This window comes from Oncorhynchus keta, chromosome 12 (genome assembly GCF_023373465.1).
Source record: "Oncorhynchus keta strain PuntledgeMale-10-30-2019 chromosome 12, Oket_V2, whole genome shotgun sequence".
Taxonomy (NCBI): domain Eukaryota; kingdom Metazoa; phylum Chordata; class Actinopteri; order Salmoniformes; family Salmonidae; genus Oncorhynchus; species Oncorhynchus keta.
In genome coordinates, this window is record NC_068432.1 from 55,876,346 (window position 1) to 55,900,237 (window position 23,892).

At 46.0% G+C, this 23,892-nt stretch overlaps 1 pseudogene; it reads left to right on the forward strand.

Moving 5' to 3' along the window:
• LOC118382393 (phospholipid phosphatase-related protein type 1-like) overlaps positions 1-23,892 on the forward strand; it is a 198,521-nt pseudogene that overhangs the window by 152,100 nt on the left and 22,529 nt on the right.

A 23,892-nucleotide genomic window follows, 5' to 3' on the forward strand; every position in this document is an offset into this window, starting at 1 on the left:
GGAAGCGCAAATGTGCTTTTAATTGGAATGTTTGAGGAATTCAAAACACAGCGTGAAAACAATTAAGAAGTTTAAGTTTGGGAAACACTGAGATCCTACGCACAATGTAGCCTAATCGTATGCCTATTTTGGCCTAACGTTGAAATGCAATGCATCAACGCAACGAATGCGATCTAAAGATACTGCTGTTTACACTTCATTAAAGGGACAACTTATAATGGGATGAAATGTTTAAAACGCATCTAAAATGCCGAACTTGCACATGTTCATTTCAATATGCTGAAATGGAGGACTGTGTTTTAAAGCATTAAAGGAGGTCTAAAGGGGCATTACGTTTAACAATCAAAACCAACAACTGTATCATTGTAAATTGAGTGAACTAAAAGTGAATGATGGAGGATGAAATCCCAAATAAGACTCCACTGGAGAGGGCAGAGGAGCATCTAAATTCACTCTATGCAGCCCGGAGAGGCAAACTTGGAGTATGTACACGCAAAATGAATGAAATAAAAGCCCTTCTTGTTGATGGAGAAAACATTGAAACTGTGGATGAGAGTCTTGAAGCATTCCATGCTGTTCTCAGACTTTAAGAATGCTCAGCTAGAGCTGGTCACAGAGGAGGAACACGAACAGGAGAGCATTAACTATTATCAACCAAGAATGAGAACTTATGAACATTTCCTGAAAGAGGTGGAAATATGGAAAAAGCTGAAATCGAGCCACAAACGCTCATTGAACCACACGACAGCATTTCCAATGTGTCAAAAACATCAAGTAAAACGAAGTTTCTGCTTCCTCAGTGTCCTCTGCTAAAAGCTGAGGCAGAACGAGCAGCTCTACTAGCTCGCCAAGCATCATTACAGGACAAGCATGCATTGGAACTGGAGAAAGCTCAACTGGAACAACAGAAAGCTCAACTGGAACAACAGAAAGCTCAACTGAATGTTAGGATGGAAAAATGGCACTGAAACGGACATAGCAGCACATAATGCCAAACTGAAGGTTCTGGAGAGTGTTGAGTCATTTCAATCCCATTCTGTGGCAGCCCATTTTCTAAGCCAAGAAGATGGAATGAACTCTTATTTTGAGAACCAGGAACCCGAGGTCTATAAGAACCTGAACCATCACCTGTTGCATTTGGTGCATTAGTGCAGTTCCAAAGACCCCACTACAAAGTTTTACAACAACCGACCACAAAGCCATCAAAACCTATTCAGAAAACAGTCATAAACCACACCCTTCAGCAGCCAACATCAAGGTCTAGCAATCAACACAGAATCAACACTGGGTATCAGCCATAGTACCAGCCATGATAACCTCACTACTGTCATGCAAAGGCAGAATGAAATTGCTGACCTCCTTGTACTACAGCACAAACAGGCCACACTCCCTGTTCGGGAGATACCTATGTTTGACGGTGATCCTCTAAACTTTAGGCCATTTATGCGTGCATTTGAGCATGGAATAGAAGATAAGACAAGCAGCCACCAGGATAGGCTCTATTACCTGTACACCTCTGGTCAGCCCAAGGATCTAGTCTGTAGTTGTCTGCAGGAAGCCAGAAGAGGCTATGCAGAGGCTAAGAGGTTGTTAAAGGAACACTTTGGCAATGAAATCAAAGTCACCACTGCTCATGGAAAAAGCTTGGAACTGGATAAACATCAAACCGGATGATGGAAAGGGACTGGGTGGCTATGCACTCTATCTTAGAGGATGCTGTAACGCTATGCAAGACCTACAGAACATGGAAGAGCTTAATCTTCCCTCCAACATAAAGTTGATCATGTCAAAACTTCCCTACAAACTAAGGGAAAAATGGAGGTCTACGGCATGTGATATTTTAGAGAGAAGCCACCTGAGGGCCCAGTTCAGTGACCTTGTGACATTCATGGAAAAACAGGCAAAAATACTGCAGGATCCGTTGTATGGAGATATCCAAGATCCCCTGACCAACAAAAGGTTTTTTAAAACCAAAACGGAAGCTGACTTTAAACAGCAGTTCAAGTCCAAGAGTAGGGGAAGCAGCTTTGCCACTGCAGTAGATGTACTGGCAGATTGTAACTCGAAAAACCTCTAAAAGAACAAACATTCAAAGTCAGAAACCAGGCACCTGATGCTCCCAGTAGCTCATGTGTATTTTGCACTGGTGAGCATTTCCTGGTCGACTGCCAACAGGTGAGGCACAGCCACACAAAGCCAAGGTAGTTTCTGAGATCAAAAGGCCTTTGTTTTGGCTGTTTGATGAGAGGACACTTAAGCAAAGAATGTAAAAGAAGTGACCTGTCAGAAATGTTATCCTGCACATTGAAGGAAGAGAGAGATTTAGATCTCTGAAGGCAGATACGAGGGGTGTAGCAGTAAAGCGGGAGGAGACTGTCAGCAGTGCTCTTGTTTCACTGGAAGCTGGTGAAGATACCGGGGCCGGTACAGATTGTGCACTTGCGATTGTGCCAGTTCAAGTAAAAATGGCAAATGGAAGCAAGTCTACGTTAACCTATGCATTTCTCGATTCTGGTAGCTCAGCAACATTTTGTACGGAGAGACTCATGAGGCAGTTGCAAGCTAAAGGCAGTGAGACTGAAATTCTGTATGCACAATGGGGCAGGAGAGTCCTACCAAGAGCTTTGAGATATCTGGATTAGAGATTGGCAATGTGGAAGGTGACACATTTCTTGCATTACCAAAGGTCTACACCCAAAATAAGATCCCAGTGACAAGAGAGAACATTCCCACTCAGAAAGATCTCAAAAGGTGGCCATACCTGAAAGAAGTTCAGTTGAAGGAAATTGACGCCGAGTCAACTTGATTGGCGTAAATGTTCCAAAGGCAATGGAACCCTGGAAAATCATAAATAGTAGTATGCAGTGAAAACCCTCTTTGGATGGGTGATGAACGGTCCTCTTAACAATTGTACCATGGCAGAAGAATCTGGGCATCCTACGGTGATGGCCAATCGTTGCCGACCTGGTTGGTTCTTCTTGTAAATCAGTACAACCATGACTTCCCTGAGAGAGGGTATGAAGAGAAAAGTGAGATGTCAGCTGAGGATCGTAGGTTTATGGAGATCGTGCTCCATAACCCTCAAAGACCATCACTACTACTTACCGTCCCTTTCGCAAAACAGATGTTCAGTCCTGCCAAACAATCGTGACATGGCAAAGCAGCGGGCTCTAAATATTATCAGGAAATTCAAGAAGGACAAAGGTTACGCTGCAGAGTACAAAGGCTCATGGAAGAGATGATATCAAAAGGTTACGCTCCTCAGAGAGAAAGGCAAGGTATGGTACATACCACACCATGGCGTTCACCATAAGCGCAAAGGAACGATACGAGTAGTGTTTGACTGTTCATCATCCTATAAAGGTATATCTCTTAACAGTGAACTCCTTCAAGGCCCTAACCTGGCAAACACGCTTATAGGAGTCTTGCTAAGATTTTTGCCATGATGGCAGACATCGAAGGAATGTTCCATCAAGTACGTGTCCATGAAGATTACTTAGACTTCCTGCGATTCCTATGGTGGCCGGATGGTGATACTAACAAAAGATTGGAGGAGTACAGAATGACAGTACATCTTTTCGGTGCTATATCCTTCCAAGTGTAGTTTGCACTTGCAGAAGACAACTGTCATAATTCAAACAGTCAAGTCCAACTTCTATGTTGATGACTGCCTCAAGTCAGTACAGAAGAACAAGCCATAGCTCTCACGAAAACCTCAGGGATGTGTGCTCTCAGGGTGGGTTCAAATTGACCAAGTGGGTCAGCAACAGCCGCACTGTGCTGGCTTCTATCTCTGATGAACACAAAGCCAAGCAGATAAAAGAACTGGACCTGGACAGAGAAAAGCTGCCTGTTGAAAGAGCACTTGGAATCCGGGAACATTGAAAGTGATGCATTTACCTTCAGAGTTACTGTCAAGAACAGACCCCTTACAAGAAGAGGTATTCTCTCAACTGTCAGCTCTATTTATGATCCATTAGGTTTCTGCCCCATTTGTATTAAAGGCAAAGCAAATCCTTCAAGTGCTCTGCAAGCTAAAGTGTGGATGGGACGTCATCCCTGAAGAACACTCTATTTCATGGCAGAGATGGCTCTGAGCTGGACCAGCTCTCCAGATTCCAGATAGACAGGTGTATGATGCCTGAGAACTTTGGTCAAGACGGCTGCATCACTTCAGTGATGCAAGTGAACAAGGTTATGGCACGGCAAGTTACCTTAGGTTCACAAACGGTATGGAAAAGGTTCACATTGCATTCATACTAGGGAAATCAAGGGTGACTCCACTCAAGCAGATGACAATCCCCAGACTGGAACTTGCTGCAGCAACATTGGCAGTGCGAGTGGACAGGATGTTAAAGTTGGAGCTCCAGATTGAACTTGAGGAGTCAACTTTTGGACGGACAGCCAGTCTGTGCTAAAATACATCCGCAATGATACCAAGAGATTCCATACCTTTGTGGCTAATAGCTGCTATGATCCGTGACCTATCGAAAGCAAAACAGTGGAGGTATTTGAACTCAAAACAAACCCAGCCGATGATGCCTCAAGAGGATTACATGTTGAAATGTTTCTGAACTCAAAGAGATGGCGCAAAGGACCAGAATTCCTGGAGAAGCCAGAAACTCAATGGCCGAAAGTCCCCGAGGAGCTTGGCTCCATCCCTCCGGATGATCCAGAGGTGAGAAAAGACGTAATCGTAAACCATACAAGTGTGGAAGAAAAGAGTCCAACCAGCAAACTGATTGAGTACTATTCAACATGGAACAGCTTGAAGAAAGCAGTTGCCTGGATGCTGAAACTGAAGAAACGTCTTCTACAGTTAAGCCAGAAAAGGGAAATTCTCTCTCAAACTGGTCCAGATCAGAGTCTGACAAACTCACTGAAGGAACAAATTGACAAGTTGAAACTGACGCTTGGAAAAGAAAGTCTGTCTGTGTATGACCTAGATGAAGCAGAAAAGGTCATCATTCGATTTGAACAACGACAGCACTTAAACAAGACATTGCACTAGTTGTGAAAGGAAAACAATGTGCCAAGAGAAGTGGCTCAATCTGTAAGCTTGATCCAATTGTTGACAATGGCATTCTGAGAGTAGGAGGAAGGTTAAGCAAAGCTGCTATGCCTACGGAACTAAAGAATCCTATGATCCTGCCCAAAGACTCCTACATCTCTAGACTGATCTTACTCCACATCCATGAGCAGGTTGGCCACTCTGGGAGAGGTCACATGCTTTCTAGACTTCGCCAACGATATTGGATACCCTGTGCCAACTCTTTAGCAAGGAAGATCCTTAAGAGCTGTGTCTTTTGCAGGCGGATGCAAGCTAGAGCTGGAGAACAGAAGATGGCCGACCTTCCACAAGATCGGGTGTCACCTGATTTGCCGCCTTTCACCCATGTGGGCATAGATTACTTCGGCCCTATAGAGGTGAAGCGAGGCCGCGTTCATGTGAAGCGTTATGGTGTGATCTTTACTTGCCTTGTGAGTCGAGCTGTCCATCTAGAAGTTGCTAGTTATCTGGATACTGATTCCTGCATCAATGCCCTGCAGGTTCATCTGTCGAAGGGGCCCAGTAACAAGTATCAGAACAGACAATGGCACCAACTTTGTTGGAACACACAGAGAGCTAGGAGAAGCTATGAAAGAGCTGGATCACAACAAGATTCAAAAAGAATTACTGAAGGAAGGAGTGACATGGTCATTCAACCCTCCTCTGGAGCCCACCATGGGGGGTATGGGAGAGGTTGATCCGACTGGTGAAAAGATCCTCTATTCAGTCCTTAAAGAGCAAGTACTGGATGATGAGGCTTTGCAGACAGCCTTGTGTGAAGTTGAGGCGATTATGAATGACAGACCAATCACTACTGTAACAAATGACCCTAATGATCTAGAACCCTGACTCGAACCATCTGCTTCATCTGAAGGCTGTCCTGCCACCAGGACTATTCCAGAGAAGCGACCTATACTCACGAAGGAGATGGAAGCAAGTACAATATATCACTGACCTCTTCTGGAAGAGATGGATCAGGGAGTATCTTCCACTTATGCAGGAGCGGAACAAGTGGAACAAAACTAAGAGAAACTTCAGTCCTGGTGACCTCGTGGTCATCGCCGATGACACCGCCCCAAGGAACTCTTGGCTAATGGGGCGTGTGGTGGAGGCTTTGCCAGGGGCCGAAGGTCTTGTCCGGAGCGTCATGGTTAAGACTAAGACCAATATCTTACAGAGACCTATCAATAAACTCTGTCTGCTCCTTGAGGCGACGGAGTGACACGCACACACACACACACACACACAGTGCTCCATCTTAGAATCACGTGCACCTCTGATTCGTTGATGTCGTACTCTTACATTCTTTGATGTCATACATTTTTGGACGTCAAACTCTTGACATTTTTCGAAGTTGAACAACTTTACACTTCAACTCAGACTGAGATCTATGGACTATTTTCCTATATGGTACCTTGTATATTTGTATATAGCTATGAACTGCAATAGTGCTCTGGTATATAATGTTTTGTGTATTGGCTCTACGCTTGAATTTAAAGTAATTGTTGTGCATTCAGTGCAGTCAACAATTAGGGGCCGGTATGTTAGAGCCGATTTGGACATATTTGTATAAAAGACCGAACATATGGAGCTCCATGTATATTTGTGTAAATATATTAAATATTAATGTAAATGATGAAATATTAGGTACGTACCTTTATGATTTATATTTACCTGATTGAGATATATTCATTTGTTGTTAGTGTAACTCTCAGCCTTGGCCCCCTCTGCCTGTTCATTGTATTGTGGTAAGTGTGTTAGGATAAAGGCAGGAAGTTGGGCTTCGGGAAGGGGAGTCCTTGCTCGTTTGCCAAGCCATAGTTTTTCTTCCCATACAGACATTCAGACATTTTGCAACAGACATCTTTGACAGGTCATAATAGGTTTTGACAGGTAACCTCGCCTATGCTTCCTGTCTGTGTGTAGAATAACCGGCACCGATTTGTTAGATATAAGAAGAATAAACATCTTTGTTGCAACATCTGTGGATGTCATGGAATGCCCGGTCGTCGTGGAGTGGCTCGACGCTCCTTCCCTTCCAAAACCCGCTCAGGGTCAGTGCTGTCTATGTCACGGTGAAAGTTTTAGCCACCCTAACCCTCCTCAGCGTCTAGGCTGTCTATGTCACGGTGAGTTTTCCAAAGAGAGAGAGGGAGTGTGGTAGGGGAGAGGGAATTCTCAGGAGAGAGGGAGTGTGGTAGGGTGAGATGAATGCTCAGGAGATTGTACACAGGGATATTTTTGCAGAATGCTGGAAAGCAGAGGGGAGTCTGAATTTCAGGAGAGAGATCTGGTGGTCTCTCTGAATGCTCAGGAGAGAGGGGTTTGGTAGGAGAGTGAATGCTCAGGAAAGAGGGGAGTGTGGTAGGGGAGAGTCTCTCTCAGGAGAGAGGGGAGTGTGGTCTGTCTTTGAATGCTCAGGAGAGTGGGGAGTCTCTAGGGGAGAGTGAATGCTCAGGAGAGAGGGTTTGTGGTGTCTGAATGCTCAGGAGAGAGGGGAGTCTCTAGGGATGAGTGAATGCTCAGGAGAGAGGGGAGTGTGGTAGGGGAGAGTGAATGCTCAGGAGAGAGGGGAGTGTCTAGGGATGAGTGAATGCTCAGGAGAGAGGGGAGTGTGGTAGGAGAGAGTGAATGCTCAGGAGAGGGGAGTGTGGCTCTAGAGTGAATGCTCAGGAGAGAGAGGAGTGTGGTAGGGGAGAGTGAATGCTCAGGAGAGAGCAGGTCTGTGGTGGGGAGAGTGAATGCTCAGGAGAGAGGGAGTGTGGTAGGGGAGAGAATGCCCTCAGGTGTGTTTGGAGTGTGGTAGGGGAGACAGAATTCTCAGGAAAGAGAGGCCAGGTGGTGGGGAGGTGAATGCTCACGAGAGAGGGGGTCTGTGGTAGGGGAGAGTGAATGCTCAGGAGAGAGGGAGTGTGGTAGGAGAGAGTTCATGCTCAGGAGAGAGGGAGTGTGGCAGGGGAGCCCGTGAATGCTCAGGAGAGAGGAGTGTGGTAGGGGAGAGTGAATGCTCAGGAGAAGAGGAGTGTGGCAGGGGAGAGCTGAATGCTCAGGAGAGAGGGGAGTGTTACTAGGGGAGAGAATGCTCAGGAGAGAGAGGAGTGTCTATGTCAGAGTGAATGCTCAGGAGAGAGGGGAGTGGCAGGGGAGAGTGAATGCTCAGGAGAGAGAGGAGTGTGGTAGGGGAGAGAATGCTCAGGAGAGAGAGGAGTGTGGTAGGGATGAGTGAATGCTCAGGAGAGAGGGGAGTGTGGTAGGGGAGAGTGAATGCTCAGGAGAGAGGGGAGTGTGGTAGGGATGAGTGAATGCTCAGGAGAGAGGGGAGTGTGGTAGGGATGAGTGAATGCTCAGGAGAGAGGGGAGTGTGGTAGGGGAGAGAATGCTCAGGAGAGAGAGGAGTGTGGTAGGGGAGAGTGAATGCTCACGAGAGAGGGGGTGTGGTAGGGGAGAGTGAATGCTCAGGAGAGAGGGGAGTGTGGTAGGAGAGAGTGAATGCTCAGGAGAGAGGGGGAGTGTGGCAGGGGAGAGTGAATGCTCAGGAGAGAGAGGAGTGTGGTAGGGGAGAGTGAATGCTCAGGAGAGAGAGGGAGTGTGGCAGGGGAGAGTGAATGCTCAGGAGAGAGGGGAGTGTGGTAGGGGAGAGAATGCTCAGGAGAGAGAGGAGTGTGGTAGGGGAGAGTGAATTCTCAGGAAAGAGAGGGGAGTGTGGTAGGGGAGAGTGAATGCTCACGAGAGAGGGGGGGTGTGGTAGGGGAGAGTGAATGCTCAGGAGAGAGGGGAGTGTGGTAGGAGAGAGTGAATGCTCAGGAGAGAGGGGAGTGTGGCAGGGGAGAGTGAATGCTCAGGAGAGAGAGGGGGTGTGGTAGGGGAGAGTGAATGCTCAGGAGAGAGGGGAGTGTGGCAGGGGAGAGTGAATGCTCAGGAGAGAGGGGAGTGTGGTAGGGGAGAGAATGCTCAGGAGAGAGAGGAGTGTGGTAGGGGAGAGTGAATGCTCAGGAGAGAGAGGAGTGGCAGGGGAGAGTGAATGCTCAGGAGAGAGGGGAGTGTGGCAGGGGAGAGTGAATGCTCTCAGATCGCCAGGTGGAATCCTAGCAGCAGTGCACCAGGCAACAGGAGTAGGTGTCACACTCACTTGGGAGAAGCTTATATTTCTGGAGCCAGATTTCTTGTAGAAAAGGCCCGGTGGATGGTCTTTGAACAGCAGGATTGGGGCTTCAAGGACTTATGCCGCTTGTTGGGCCCAAAGGCCTCGACACCTCTCACTTCACACATCAGTGCTAATTGTTGTTGTATCTGGCCTGTCCTAGCAAGCCTGGCAGCCTTAACTCAGCATTCAGTCCCCATAAAGTCAAAATATATAATAATATAATATAATATATTTCCATTTTACGCTTTTATCCAAAGCGACTTACAGTCATGTGTGCATACAAAACACTTCTCCGTTCCAGGTGGTCCCGGGAACAGAACCCACTACCCTGGCGTTACAACGCCATGCTCTACCAACTGACTACATCTATACAGCTATATCATTGTAATGTACTTTGTTTTTCATTTTACTTTTCTTCTTGGCTTTCAAAATAGCTTCAGACAAAACACTGCTCCCTCAGTTCCAGGTGGAACGGTGTCCTCAGGTCTCTGCTGTTTGTTTGCACACTTTGTATAGCTTGGAAAAATACAACTTTGGAAGCAGTAAAGTCTCTGGTTAATTTTGGTCAGAATTAGGTTATAGGTTTGAACTTTTGATCTGGGACGGAGGTCATACTGTGGAGGGTACTGCATATGTCCCTTGCGAAAAATTCAAGTTTATATAACTCCAAACCTATCCTTTTGTAAAAAAAAGAACTCACATAGGTGCAGAGCACTGTGTGGGACCCAGACCAGCACTGTGTGGGACCCAGACCAGCACTGTGTGGAAAAACACTGACAAATTTTATCAAATTTTGCTAAATATTTCTCGTGCCGAATTGGTAATTTGCTGGTGCTCGTCTTTCAGCGTATCCATGGCTTTGTTAGATGTGTGTGTCCTCTTCTACTCCCTTTTGCGGTGTCAGGACCCCGGATGCCCTTTCAAAAGTTATTTCTGCTCCTCTGCTGAACAGCCTTAGACCACTGTACTGCGATGCAGTGCCTTAGACCACTGTACTGCGATGCAGTGCCTTAGACCACTGTACTGCGATGCAGTGCCTTAGACCACTGTACTGCGATGCAGTGCCTTAGACCACTGTACTGCGATGCAGTGCCTTAGACCACTGTACTGCGATGCAGTGCCTTAGACCACTGTACTGCGATGCAGTGCCTTAGACCACTGCGCCACCCGGGAGGCCCCGTAATACTTGCCTTTTATTAACATTTTTTCCAAGGTACTGTAGGTGCTTAATAAATGTGTCAAGCCACCTAATGATTTCGGTGAACGACGACACTAGAGTACACTAATTTACCAAGGGAGAGTCTGCGGAAGGTTGATGTGGTTGTAAGATTCCCCCCTCCCGACTCAAATACCAGTGTTGCCAGGTCGACAACGGTAGTTTTCCTATTTCCACCTAATTCGATCTCAGTTATGTGGCCGAATAGGATTCAAAACCAACCTCCTTACTAAGTTTTAACAGTCAATACACATAAATTGTTCTCAAATACCTTCTTAATACTGCTACTGTTCTCAAACACCTTCTTAATACTGCTACTGTTCTCCAACCACCTTAATTTACAGGAAACTGTCATTTTCGTCTACCGACAAATGTTTCGTCCTTCACGGGTTCGTTATCAACGGGAAAACGCCTATGTCTTCCTCCTGGTATGACTTCCACGGGACTCGTTGAATGACGTAGCCTTTAAATATGGACTTACTTCTCCGCAACCGAACGTACTAGTATACAAATGTGGCAACATCTCCATACACCACAGACATGTCGTAGGGTCGGGACTTCAACCCCTGGTCCTAGGGGAAGGTTAAACCCTCCTAGGGGACTTCAACCCCTCGTCCTAGGGGATGGTTAAACCCTCCTAGGGGACTTCAACCCCTGGTCCTAGGGGATGGTTAAACCCTGATAGGGGACTTCAACCCCTGGTCCTAGGGGATGGTTAAACCCTCCTAGGGGACTTCAACCCCTGGTCCTAGGGGATGGTTAAACCCTCCTAGGGGACTTCAACCCCTGGTCCTAGGGGATGGTTAAACCCTCATAGGGGACTTCAACCCCTCGTCCTAGGGGATGGTTAAACCCTACTAGGGGACTTCAACCCCTGGTCCTAGGGGATGGTTAAACCCTCCTAGGGGACTTCAACCCCTCGTCCTAGGGGATGGTTAAACCCTCCTAGGGGACTTCAACCCCTGGTCCTAGGGGATGGTTAAACCCTGATGGGGACTTCAACCCCTCGTCCTAGGGGATGGTTAAACCCTACTAGGGGACTTCAACCCCTGGTCCTAGGGGATGGTTAAACCCTGATAGGGGACTTCAACCCCTCGTCCTAGGGGATGGTTAAACCCTACTAGGGGACTTCAACCCCTGGTCCTAGGGGATGGTTAAACCCTGATAGGGGACTTCAACCCCTGGTCCTAGGGGATGGTTAAACCCTGATAGGGGACTTCAACCCCTGGTCCTAGGGGATGGTTAAACCCTCCTAGGGGACTTCAACCCCTGGTCCTAGGGGATGGTTAAACCCTGATAGGGGACTTCAACCCCTGGTCCTAGGGGATGGTTAAACCCTCCTAGGGGACTTCAACCCCTCGTCCTAGGGGATGGTTAAACCCTCCTAGGGGACTTCAACCCCTGGTCCTAGGGGAAGGTTAAACCCTCCTAGGGGACTTCAACCCCTCGTCCTAGGGGATGGTTAAACCCTACTAGGGGACTTCAACCCCAGGTCCTAGGGGATGGTTAAACCCTTATAGGGGACTTCAACCCCTCGTCCTAGGGGATGGTTAAACCCTACTAGGGGACTTCAACCCCTCGTCCTAGGGGATGGTTAAACCCTACTAGGGGACTTCAACCCCTCGTCCTAGGGGATGGTTAAACCCTCCTAGGGGACTTCAACCCCTGGTCCTAGGGGATGGTTAAACCCTCCTAGGGGACTTCAACCCCTGGTCCTAGGGGATGGTTAAACCCTGATAGGGGACTTCAACCCCTCGTCCTAGGGGATGGTTAAACCCTACTAGGGGACTTCAACCCCTGGTCCTAGGGGATGGTTAAACCCTGATAGGGGACTTCAACCCCTGGTCCTAGGGGATGGTTAAACCCTCCTAGGGGACTTCAACCCCTGGTCCTAGGGGATGGTTAAACCCTCCTAGGGGACTTCAACCCCTGGTCCTAGGGGATGGTTAAACCCTCCTAGGGGACTTCAACCCCTGGTCCTAGGGGATGGTTAAACCCTACTAGGGGACTTCAACCCCTGGTCCTAGGGGATGGTTAAACCCTCCTAGGGGACTTCAACCCCTGGTCCTAGGGGATGGTTAAACCCTGATAGGGGACTTCAACCCCTCGTCCTAGGGGATGGTTAAACCCTACTAGGGGACTTCAACCCCTGGTCCTAGGGGATGGTTAAACCCTGATAGGGGACTTCAACCCCTGGTCCTAGGGGATGGTTAAACCCTCCTAGGGGACTTCAACCCCTGGTCCTAGGGGATGGTTAAACCCTCCTAGGGGACTTCAACCCCTCGTCCTAGGGGATGGTTAAACCCTCCTAGGGGACTTCAACCCCTGGTCCTAGGGGATGGTTAAACCCTACTAGGGGACTTCAACCCCTGGTCCTAGGGGATGGTTAAACCCTCCTAGGGGGACTTCAACCCCTGGTCCTAGGGGATGGTTAAACCCTCCTAGGGGACTTCAACCCCTGGTCCTAGGGGATGGTTAAACCCTGATAGGGGACTTCAACCCCTCGTCCTAGGGGATGGTTAAACCCTACTAGGGGACTTCAACCCCTGGTCCTAGGGGATGGTTAAACCCTCCTAGGGGACTTCAACCCCTGGTCCTAGGGGATGGTTAAACCCTCCTAGGGGACTTCAACCCCTCGTCCTAGGGGATGGTTAAACCCTCCTAGGGGACTTCAACCCCTCGTCCTAGGGGATGGTTAAACCCTCCTAGGGGACTTCAACCCCTGGTCCTAGGGGATGGTTAAACCCTCCTAGGGGACTTCAACCCCTGGTCCTAGGGGATGGTTAAACCCTCCTAGGGGACTTCAACCCCTCGTCCTAGGGGATGGTTAAACCCTCCTAGGGGACTTCAACCCCTGGTCCTAGGGGATGGTTAAACCCTCCTAGGGGACTTCAACCCCTGGTCCTAGGGGATGGTTAAACCCTCCTAGGGGACTTCAACCCCTGGTCCTAGGGGATGGTTAAACCCTCCTAGGGGACTTCAACCCCTGGTCCTAGGGGATGGTTAAACCCTCCTAGGCACGTAGTCCTTGCGGTGCATAGTCTAACCTATATGGGGGGTTACCCTCTTAAGCAGGCCGTCCCGGCAGTGCCCAGTCTAACCAATATAGGGGTTAAACACAAATTGTTAGGTTCTATGGTCTGGCACAATAATGCAGATGAACTCTGAGAAAACTGAAGCTAGATTTATTCACCACAGTAGGTGTTGCAGTTGCCAAGACAACAATACAGCTGCCAAGACAGCCACCCCCCCGAGACACTCCCCCCCCTTATTTTTCTAGGATGAACACCTCTTTTACTGGGCAGATGGTGTTATCGTGTCCCAGCTTGAGTCCGGAACCTTCATACTCCTCCATGCCTCTCACAGGTCTTCCTATCAGGAGAGGCCTTGAGTCCGGAACCTTCATACTCCTCCATGCCTCTCACAGGTCTTCCTATCAGGAGAGGCCTTGAGTCCGGAACCTTCATACTCCTCCATGCCTCTCACAGGTCTTCCTATCAGGAGAGGCCTTGAGTCCGGAACCTTCATACTCCTCCATGCCTCTCACAGGTCTTCCTATCAGTCAGGAGGCCTTGAGTCCGGAACCTTCATACTCCTCCATGCCTCTCACAGGTCTTCCTATCAGTCAGGAGAGGCCTTGAGTCCGGAACCTTCATACTCCTCCATGCCTCTCACAGGTCTTCCTATCAGTCAGGAGAGGCCTTGAGTCCGGAACCTTCATACTCCTCCATGCCTCTCACAGGTCTTCCTATCAGTCAGGAGGCCTTGAGTCCGGAACCTTCATACTCCTCCATGCCTCTCACAGGTCTTCCTATCAGGAGAGGCCTTGAGTCCGGAACCTTCATACCCTCCATGCCTCTCACAGGTCTTCCTATCAGGAGAGGCCTTGAGTCCGGGAACCTTCATACTCCTCCATGCCTCTCACAGGTCTTCCTATCAGTCAGAGAGGCCTTGAGTCCGGAACCTTCATACCCTCCATGCCTCTCACAGGTCTTCCTATCAGGAGAGGCCTTGAGTCCGGAACCTTCATACTCCTCCATGCCTCTCACAGGTCTTCCTATCAGTCAGGAGAGGCCTTGAGTCCGGAACCTTCATACTCCTCCATGCCTCTCACAGGTCTTCCTATCAGTCAGGAGAGGCCTTGAGTCCGGAACCTTCATACTCCTCCATGCCTCTCACAGGTCTTCCTATCAGTCAGGAGGCCTTGAGTCCGGAACCTTCATACTCCTCCATGCCTCTCACAGGTCTTCCTATCAGTCAGGAGAGGCCTTGAGTCCGGAACCTTCATACTCCTCCATGCCTCTCACAGGTCTTCCTATCAGGAGAGGCCTTGAGTCCGGAACCTTCATACTCCTCCATGCCTCTCACAGGTCTTCCTATCAGGAGAGGCCTTGAGTCCGGAACCTTCATACTCCTCCATGCCTCTCACAGGTCTTCCTATCAGTCAGGAGGCCTTGAGTCCGGAACCTTCATACTCCTCCATGCCTCTCACAGGTCTTCCTATCAGTCAGGAGAGGCCTTGAGTCCAGAACCTTCATACTCCTCCATGCCTCTCACAGGTCTTCCTATCAGTCAGGAGAGGCCTTGAGTCCGGAACCTTCATACTCCTCCATGCCTCTCACAGGTCTTCCTATCAGGAGAGGCCTTGAGTCCGGAACCTTCATACTCCTCCATGCCTCTCACAGGTCTTCCTATCAGTCAGGAGAGGCCTTGAGTCCGGAACCTTCATACTCCTCCATGCCTCTCACAGGTCTTCCTATCAGGAGAGGCCTTGAGTCCGGAACCTTCATACTCCTCCATGCCTCTCACAGGTCTTCCTATCAGGAGAGGCCTTGAGTCCGGAACCTTCATACTCCTCCATGCCTCTCACAGGTCTTCCTATCAGTCAGGAGAGGCCTTGAGTCCGGAACCTTCATACTCCTCCATGCCTCTCACAGGTCTTCCTATCAGTCAGGAGAGGCCTTGAGTCCGGAACCTTCATACTCCTCCATGCCTCTCACAGGTCTTCCTATCAGGAGAGGCCTTGAGTCCGGAACCTTCATACTCCTCCATGCCTCTCACAGGTCTTCCTATCAGTCAGGAGAGGCCTTGAGTCCAGAACCTTCATACTCCTCCATGCCTCTCACAGGTCTTCCTATCAGTCAGGAGAGGCCTTGAGTCCGGAACCTTCATACTCCTCCATGCCTCTCACAGGTCTTCCTATCAGTCAGGAGAGGCCTTGAGTCCGGAACCTTCATACTCCTCCATGCCTCTCACAGGTCTTCCTATCAGGAGAGGCCTTGAGTCCGGAACCTTCATACTCCTCCATGCATCTCACAGGTCTTCCTATCAGGAGAGGCCTTGAGTCCGGAACCTTCATACTCCTCCATGCCTCTCACAGGTCTTCCTATCAGTCAGGAGAGGCCTTGAGTCCGGAACCTTCATACTCCTCCATGCCTCTCACAGGTCTTCCTATCAGTCAGGAGAGGCCTTGAGTCCGGAACCTTCATACTCCTCCATGCCTCTCACAGGTCTTCCTATCAGGAGAGGCCTTGAGTCCGGAACCTTCATACTCCTCCATGCCTCTCACAGGTCTTCCTATCAGGAGAGGCCTTGAGTCCGGAACCTTCATACTCCTCCATGCCTCTCACAGGTCTTCCTATCAGGAGAGGCCTTGAGTCCGGAACCTTCATACTCCTCCATGCCTCTCACAGGTCTTCCTATCAGTCAGGAGAGGCCTTGAGTCCGGAACCTTCATACTCCTCCATGCCTCTCACAGGTCTTCCTATCAGGAGAGGCCTTGAGTCCGGAACCTTCATACTCCTCCATGCCTCTCACAGGTCTTCCTATCAGGAGAGGCCTTGAGTCCGGAACCTTCATACTCCTCCATGCCTCTCACAGGTCTTCCTATCAGTCAGGAGAGGCCTTGAGTCCGGAACCTTCATACTCCTCCATGCCTCTCACAGGTCTTCCTATCAGTCAGGAGAGGCCTTGAGTCCAGAACCTTCATACTCCTCCATGCCTCTCACAGGTCTTCCTATCAGTCAGGAGAGGCCTTGAGTCCGGAACCTTCATACTCCTCCATGCCTCTCACAGGTCTTCCTATCAGGAGAGGCCTTGAGTCCGGAACCTTCATACTCCTCCATGCCTCTCACAGGTCTTCCTATCAGTCAGGAGAGGCCTTGAGTCCGGAACCTTCATACTCCTCCATGCCTCTCACAGGTCTTCCTATCAGGAGAGGCCTTGAGTCCGGAACCTTCATACTCCTCCATGCCTCTCACAGGTCTTCCTATCAGTCAGGAGAGGCCTTGAGTCCGGAACCTTCATACTCCTCCATGCCTCTCACAGGTCTTCCTATCAGGAGAGGCCTTGAGTCCGGAACCTTCATACTCCTCCATGCCTCTCACAGGTCTTCCTATCAGGAGAGGCCTTGAGTCCGGAACCTTCATACTCCTCCATGCCTCTCACAGGTCTTCCTATCAGGAGAGGCCTTGAGTCCGGAACCTTCATACTCCTCCATGCCTCTCACAGGTCTTCCTATCAGTCAGGAGAGGCCTTGAGTCCGGAACCTTCATACTCCTCCATGCCTCTCACAGGTCTTCCTATCAGTCAGGAGAGGCCTTGAGTCCGGAACCTTCATACTCCTCCATGCCTCTCACAGGTCTTCCTATCAGTCAGGAGAGGCCTTGAGTCCGGAACCTTCATACTCCTCCATGCCTCTCACAGGTCTTCCTATCAGGAGAGGCCTTGAGTCCGGAACCTTCATACTCCTCCATGCCTCTCACAGGTCTTCCTATCAGTCAGGAGAGGCCTTGAGTCCGGAACCTTCATACTCCTCCATGCCTCTCACAGGTCTTCCTATCAGTCAGGAGAGGCCTTGAGTCCGGAACCTTCATACTCCTCCATGCCTCTCACAGGTCTTCCTATCAGGAGAGGCCTTGAGTCCGGAACCTTCATACTCCTCCATGCCTCTCACAGGTCTTCCTATCAGTCAGGAGAGGCCTTGAGTCCGGAACCTTCATACTCCTCCATGCCTCTCACAGGTCTTCCTATCAGGAGAGGCCTTGAGTCCGGAACCTTCATACTCCTCCATGCCTCTCACAGGTCTTCCTATCAGTCAGGAGAGGCCTTGAGTCCGGGGAGTAAACAGTCCTACAGTCTACTGCAGTCCACTACATACTGACTCTTCTCATACACAAGGAGAACACTGTTTTCAATCTCCAAGAATATGTCAAAACTATCTATATTCATACAAAGAGGATATGATGATGTAACGCAGTAAATATATAAAACTGTAATGTACAACCTAAACTACTAAACTCATAACATGTTTTTACTACTAATGACCAGATTATTACTACTAATAAGTAGATTATGCAATTATAAAATAACTCATTATTCAACTAAAATGTGCTCTAGTCATTAGTCATTAACAATGGCGATGATGATGAGAATAATGATGTTGGTGATGATGAGAGAAATGGTGGTGATGATGATGAGATTGATGATGATGGTGATGAGAGTAATGATGATGAGAATGATGCTGACCAGAATGGTGATGGTGAGGATGGTGATGAGAATGATGTTGATGATTGTGATGGTGATGATGATGATGTGACTGATGATGATGAGAATGGCGATGATGATGATGATGATGATGGTGATGACTAAACACAAACTGACAGTTTGTGTCAAAGGGATATGTATTCCTGCTGTGTTACAGAAGCTGGTCATTCAGTCATAGTGTTGTCTCTTATCGAGCTCTGTTTTTCAGATCTAGAGTAGCTGTCTGTTTTACAGAGGCAGGCTGCTCCGTTCATAGAGATGGATTATTTTTTAATCTCTGTGGTTTTGTCTCACCATGTTCTGGTGTCTTGTTGTTCCAGATGTACATCACTAGCACCATAAAGACTAAGAGTAGTCGCCTGGCCAAACCGGTGCTGTGCCTGGGTACCCTGTGTACAGCATTCCTCACCGGGCTCAACCGGGTCTCGGAGTACCGGAACCACTGTTCTGATGTCATCGCTGGGTTCGTCCTGGGCAGCTCTATCGCTCTCTTCCTGGTGAGGACTAATGTTTATTTATCTCTTCCTGGTGAGGACTAATGTTTATTTATCTCTTCCTGGTGAGGACTAATGTTTATTTATCTCTTCCTGGTGAGGACGAACGTTTATTTATCTCTTCCTGGTGAGGACTACCAGACACTGGGTGACAAATTCACCTTTCGTCAGGACAATAACCTTAAACACAATGACAAATATACACTTGAGTGTACCTGACATTAGGAACACCTTCCCAATATTGAGTTGCACCCCCCTTTTGCCCTCAGAACAGCCTCAGTTTGTCAGGGAATGGACTCTACACGGTATCTAAAGCGTTCATTACATTATGTCACGTAGAGTAGGCCAGAAGGCTAAACTGGATAACCTAACCTCTATCAAAATAAAAAGATGGCGGAACCGCAAAAGTTATTCTGTGCAAAGGTGTTTATTTACAAGTGAATTCCGGAACAAAAAACAACAGTACTGCCATCAACGTCTACCTTATGGGACAGCTTAAAAACAATGCTGCCCCATCCACAGCTCAATCCAAAATAACCTCTCCTATGACTGAAAGAGAGGCTCCTTTTGTAGGGCTAGCCCCTCCCCTCAGAACAATTAACCCTAATTAATTAATCAATTATCAATACAAACCTACATTTTCCATGAACTAAACATATTAAAGGATATACATTGCAACACGGTTTTAAACACTATCACAACATAACATTTACAACATTACATCACTACTGACAATATCTTTCAATATGCCCATATGCATTACTGAGCCATTTGGGACAGGCACTATAAAGCCAACCCAATTCCCTGAGCTCGGGTCCTTTTCCAGCATACCCGGAAGCTACAGAGATAGAGAGAGAGAAACAGAACAAACAAACAATGCGCTCATCCACAACATTGATAAGTATAAAATGCATGCACCAAGACAGAAGTTAATTTGTGTGTCGACCCACATTGTTAACTTATCTTATAATGGCGCAGGGAGGAGTGATGAATATGTGTGTGCGTTAAAGAACCAAATGCTGCCCGCGGCCAGTGACGGACTTCTACGTCACACATTACATCCACAGGGATGCTGGCCCATGTTGACTCCAAGGCTTCCCACAGTTGTGTCAAGTTGGCTGGATGTCCTTTGGATGGTGGGCCATTATTGATACCCACAGGAAACTGTTGAGTTTGAAAATCCCAGCAGTGTTTGCAGTCCTTGACACAAACCGGTGCTCCTGGAACCTACTACCAGGCCCCATTCAAAGTCACTTAAATCTTTTGTCTTGCCTGTTTACCCTCTGATTGGCACACATACACAATCCATGTCTCCATTGTCTCAGGGCTTAAAAACCCTTATTTATCCTGTGTTCTCCCATTGATCTACACTGATTGATTTAAGAGGATTTAACAAGTGACATCAATACGTCTATGTCATGGAAAGTGTAGGTGTTCTTATATAATAATAATAATAATATATAATAATAATAATAATATATAATATAATAATAATAATATATGCCATTTAGCGGACGCTTTTATCCAAAGCGACTTACAGTCATGTGTGCATACATTCTACGTATGGGTGGTCCCGGGAATTGAACCCACTACCCTGGCGTTACAAGCGCCATGCTCTACCAACTGAGCTACAGAAGGACCACTTAATGTTTTGTCAACTCTCCTGTATGTCTCCTTTTGTTTTAGGGTATCTGTGTGGTGAACAACTTTAAAGGAGCCCACTCGACTGACACCAAGCAGAAGACTGAAGATTACCGTGGTCTCCCTCTAATGACCTTCCCCCGCGTCCAGAGCCCCCTGGAGACACTCAGCGCACAGGTAACTTAACACTATTGTTCAATACTACTGCACAGGTAACTTAACACTACTGTTCAGTACTACTGCACTTAACACTACTGTTCAATACTACTGCACTTAACACTACTGTTCAATATTACTGCACTTAACACTCCTGTTCAATATTACTGCACAGGTAACTTAACACTCCTGTTCAATACTACTGCACAGGTAACCACTTAACACTACTGTTCAATATTACTGCACAGGTAACCACATAACACTACTGTTCAATATTACTGCACAGGTAACCACATAACACTACTGTTCAATATTACTGCACAGGTAACCACATAACACTGCTGTTCAATATTACTGCACAGGTAACCACTTAACACTACTGTTAAATATTACTGCACAGGTAACCACTTAACACTACTGTTCAATACTACTGCACTTAACACTACTGTTCAATATTACTGCACAGGTAACCACTTAACACTACTGTTCAATACTACTGCACTTAACACTACTGTTCAATATTACTGCACAGGTAACCACTTAACACTACTGTTCAATACTACTGCACTTAACACTACTGTTCAATATTACTGCACAGGTAACCACTTAACACTACTGTTCAATACTACTGCACAGGGATCCACTTAACACTACTGTTCAATATTACTGCACAGGTAACCACTTAACACTACTGTTCAATATTACTGCACAGAGATCCCACTTAACACTACTGTTCAATACTACTGCACTTAAAACTACTGTTCAATACTACTGCACAGGTAACCACTTAACAATACTGTTCAATATTACTGCACAGGTAACCACTTAACACTACTGTTCAATATTACTGCACAGGTAACCACTTAACACTACTGTTCAATACTACTGCACTTAACACTACTGTTCAATATTACTGCACAGGTAACCACTTAACACTACTGTTCAATATTACTGCACAGGTAACCACTTAACACTACTGTTCAATACTACTGCACTTAACACTACTGTTCAATATTACTGCACAGGTAACCACTTAACACTACTGTTCAATATTACTGCACAGGTAACCACTTAACACTACTGTTCAATACTACTGCACTTAACACTACTGTTCAATATTACTGCACAGGTAACTTAACACTACTGTTCAATATTACTGCACAGGTAACCACTTAACACTACTGTTCAATACTACTGCACAGGGATCCACTTAACACTACTGTTCAATATTACTGCACAGGTAACCACTTAACACTACTGTTCAATACTACTGCACTTAACACTACTGTTCAATATTACTGCACAGGTAACCACTTAACAATATTGTTCAATATTACTGCACAGGTAACCACTTAACACTACTGTTCAATATTACTGCACAGGTAACAACTTAACAATACTGTTCAATATTACTGCACAGGTAACCACTTAACACTACTGTTCAATATTACTGCACAGGTAACCACTTAACAATACTGTTCAATACTACTGCACTTAACACTACTGTTCAATATTACTGCACAGGTAACCACTTAACACCACTGTTCAATACTATACTGAACTATACTGTATCATACTGTACTATACTATACTGTATCATACTATACTATACTGTATCATACTGTACTATACTATACTGTATCATACTATACTATACTGTATCATACTGTACTATACTATACTGTATCATACTATACTATACTGTATCATACTGTACTATACTATACTGTATCATACTATACTGAACTATACTGTATCATACTGTACTATACTATACTGTATCATAATATACTGAACTATACTGTATCATACCATACTGAACTATACTGTATCATACTGTACTATACTATACTGTTCAATACTATACTGAACTATACTGTATCATACTGTACTATACTATACTGTATCATACCATACTGAACTATACTGTATCATACTGTACTATACTATACTGTATCATACTATACTGAACTATACTGTATCATACTGTACTATACTATACTGTATCATACTATACTGAACTATACTGTATCATACTGTACTATACTATACTGTATCATACTGTACTATACTATACTGTATCATACTATACTGAACTATACTGTATCATACCGTACTATACTATACTGTATCATACCATACTGAACTATACTGTATCATACTGTACTATACTATACTGTATCATACTGTACTATACTATACTGTATCATACTATACTGAACTATACTGTATCATACTGTACTATACTATACTGTATCATACTATACTATACTATACTGTATCATACTATACTATACTGTATCATACTGTACTATACTGTATCATACTATACTGAACTATACTGTATCATACTATACTGAACTATACTGTATCATACTATACTGAACTATACTGTATCATACTGTACTATACTATACTGTATCATAATATACTGAACTATACTGTATCATACCATACTGAACTATACTGTATCATACTGTACTATACTATACTGTTCAATACTATACTGAACTATACTGTACTATACTATACTGTATCATACTATACTGAACTATACTGTATCATACTGTACTATACTATACTGTATCATACCATACTGAACTATACTGTATCATACTGTACTATACTATACTGTATCATACTATACTGAACTATACTCTATCATACTGTACTATACTATACTGTATCATACTATACTGAACTATACTGTACTATACTATACTGTATCATACCATACTGAACTATACTGTATCATACTGTACTGCAAAATGCAATACTGGACAATCCTATACTTTATCCTTCTATTCTGTACCATACTATGGCGTACTCTGCTGCACCATAGTATACTGTACCATAGTATACTGTACTGTACCATAGTATACTGTACCATAGTATACTGTACTGTACCATAGTATACTGTACCATAGTATACTGTACCATAGTGTACTGTACCATAGTATACTGTACCATAGTATACTGTACTGTACCATAGTGTACTGTACCATAGTATACTGTACCATAGTATACTGTACCATAGTGTACTGTACCATAGTATACTGTACCATAGTGTACTGTACCATAGTGTACTGTACCATAGTATACTGTACCATAGTGTACTGTACCATAGTATACTGTACCATAGTATACTGTACCATAGTATACTGTACCATAGTATACTGTACCATAGTGTACTGTACCATAGTATACTGTACCATAGTATACTGTACCATAGTATACTCTACTGTACCATAGTATACTGTACCATAGTATACTGTACCATAGTATACTGTACCATAGTATACTCTACTGTACCATAGTATACTGTACCATAGTATACTGTACCATAGTATACTGTACCATAGTATACTGTACCATAGTATACTGTACCATAGTATACTCTACTGTACCATAGTATACTGTACCATAGTATACTGTACCATAGTATACTGTACCATAGTATACTATACTGTACCATAGTATACTGTACCATAGTATACTGTACCATAGTATACTGTACCATAGTATACTGTACTGTACCATAGTATACTGTACCATACTATACTGTACCATAGTATACTGTACTGTACCATAGTATACTGTACCATAGTATACTGTACCATAGTATACTGTACTGTACCATAGTATA